This window comes from Sprattus sprattus (genome assembly GCF_963457725.1).
Source record: "Sprattus sprattus genome assembly, chromosome: 1".
In the NCBI taxonomy this organism is placed as follows: domain Eukaryota; kingdom Metazoa; phylum Chordata; class Actinopteri; order Clupeiformes; family Clupeidae; genus Sprattus; species Sprattus sprattus.
In genome coordinates this window covers 813076-815575 of record NC_137920.1, presented here as the reverse complement: position 1 = coordinate 815575, position 2500 = coordinate 813076, and the positions used below count along the sequence as shown (strand labels likewise).

The following is a 2500-nucleotide window of genomic DNA, read 5'->3' as shown; positions in this document are numbered from 1 at the left end:
AGTGTGAAGTCTGTTGTTGCTGTCTTTAGGTAGTGTGAAGTCTGTTGGTGTTATCTTTAGGTAGTGTGAAGTCTGTTGGTGTTATCTTTAGGTAGTGTGAAGTCTGTTGATGTTGTCTTTAGGTAGTGTGCAGTCTGTTGGTGTTATCTTTAGGTAGTGTGAAGTCTGTTATTGTCTGTAGGTAGTGTGAAGTCTGTTGGTGTTATCTTTAGGTAGTGTGAAGTCTGTTGATGTTGTCTTTAGGTAGTGTGAAGTCTGTTGGTGTTATCTTTAGGTAGTGTGAAGTCTGTTGATGTTGTCTTTAGGTAGTGTGAAGTCTGTTGATGTTGTCTTTAGGTAGTGTGAAGTCTGTTGGTGTTATCTTTAGGTAGTGTGAAGTCTGTTGTTGTCTTTAGGTAGTGTGAACTGAAGTCTGTTGTTGTTGTCTTTAGGTAGTGTGAAGTCTGTTGGTGTTGTCTTTAGGTAGTGTGAAGTCTGTTGGTGTTGTCTTCAGGTAGTGTGAACTCTGTTGGTGTTGTCTTTAGGTAGTGTAAACTCTGTTGGTGTTATATTTAGGTAGTGTGAAGAGTGTGAACTCTGTTGTTGTTGTCTTTAGGTAGTGTGAAGTCTGTTGTTGTCTTTAGGTAGTGTGAACTGAAGTCTGTTGGTGTTGTCTTTAGGTAGTGTGAAGTCTGTTGGTGTTGTCTTTAGGTAGTGTAAAGTATGTTGGTGTTATCATAAGGTAGTGTGAAGTCTGTTGGTGTTATCATAAGCAGGGTTTCCCCCAGGATTTCCTGTAAGGTGCGGTGGCACCTCAGCGGGGGGTCTGGGGCCCCCCCCCCCCCCCCCGAAAATTTTGTATTTCTTAGACGCAATTTCCTGCATTTTAACCAAATTGTGGGCCCAGTTTCAGCTCAATACAGAACTGTACTTTTGTTTCTAAATACGGGACAATGTCATTATTTCAGGTCCTTAAAGGTGTACAAAGTATGGGTCCTCATGAGCTACCTATTTGGCAAAACTTCACTGATGTAAAAATAAGTGCAGCTGGCCTTTTCAAGAATAGATCCAGGGCCCCGTGGCGCCGGCCCTGGGTGGCAGGACCCCACCAACCATGGCGACCCCCTGTAATAATTTACACCAATGAGATCACAATATAAACACAACTACAAATGTTTCCAGTTAATTCTCTTTATTTACACCTGTTACTCAGAAATGCAGAACTTAAAACAGCGTTGGGTTGCAAAAAGTGTGTTTTTTCTTTAAAATGAAACTTTTTTATTTTTTGATTAGATAAACTTAAAAATGTGCAACACAAAACTAACTCATCTGAAAAAGAGGACAGAGTGAGACGATCTAAATGCATTAGAATTATTATCTTTGAAGAGGACGCGTTGACATTTTGGATTCGAAAACTCCGGCGGGAATTACTAGCTATTAGGCTACTTGTTTAACTGTTCTTGTATTTATTACGAACGAAATCGCTAAGTTGGTCGGCTTGTCCTTAGCCTAACTAATAGATCTATGAGCTCTGCGAAGGTGTCCGCCTATTTTAAAACCACGCAGGCCTCGGACTTGCTACCTTTAGCAAACTTTGCTCTGTTGTCATCCGCTACAAGTGCAGGGCTCATTGAGGGACCACACACAGCTGTGCGTTTAGAAATGACCGTTACTGAAGCTTATTTACATTTAGCCTCCCGAAATAGACGCAATGTGAGAAACCAGCCGTCTACGTCTACAACATATTAGGCCTACGATGTAACCCCTGCACAATGTTCAGCAACTTGTTCTCACATGTAAAATAAAATTAATTCAACGTCACGTACCTCTGATCCAGTTGTTCGGTTTCTAGTTTGAGGGCCAGTGTGTCAGAAACGAGAGAGGGGGCGGGGGGAGTATGTAAACCGGCTGTGGTAAGCCGTGGATGCCGTGGAACGCTGATCAAGTGCGGGAAAGGCAGACGAATCCTTTGATGTGGCAAATAACACACCAAAAAACAGGGCTCCGATTTTTTCCGATGCGTGGCGGGGAATGACGAAGGTGCGGCGGCCCGCCACGCGGAAATGAACGTAGCGGAAACCCTGATAAGGTAGTGTGAAGTCTGTAGTTGTTGTCTTTAGGTAGTGTGAAGTCTGTTGGTGTTATCTGTAGGTAGCCTGAAGTCTGTAGTTGTCTTTAGGCAGTGTGAAGTGTGTTGTTGCTGTCTTAAGATAGTGTGAAATTTGTTGTTGTCTTTAGGCAGTGTGAAGTGTGTTGTTGCTGTCTTAAGATAGTGTGAAATTTGTTGTTGTCTTTAGGTAGTGTGAAGTCTGTTGTTATCTGCAGGGAGTATGAAGTATGTTGTTGTTGTCTTTAGGTAGTGTGAAGAGTGTGAACTCTGTTGTTGTTGTCTTTAGGTAGTGTGAAGAGTGTTGGTGTTGTCTTTAGGTAGTGTGAACTCTGTTGGTGTTGTCTTTAGGTAGTGTGAAGTCTGTTGGTGTTATCTTCAGGTAGTGTGAAGACTGTTGGTGTTGTCTTTAGG

At 42.5% G+C, this 2500-nt stretch overlaps 1 protein-coding gene across 1 annotated transcript in view; it reads left to right on the top strand.

Annotated features, from left to right (window-relative positions):
* mad1l1 (mitotic arrest deficient 1 like 1) overlaps positions 1-2500 on the top strand; it is a 45740-nt gene that overhangs the window by 933 nt on the left and 42307 nt on the right. The gene's annotated exons all lie outside the window — the stretch shown is intronic.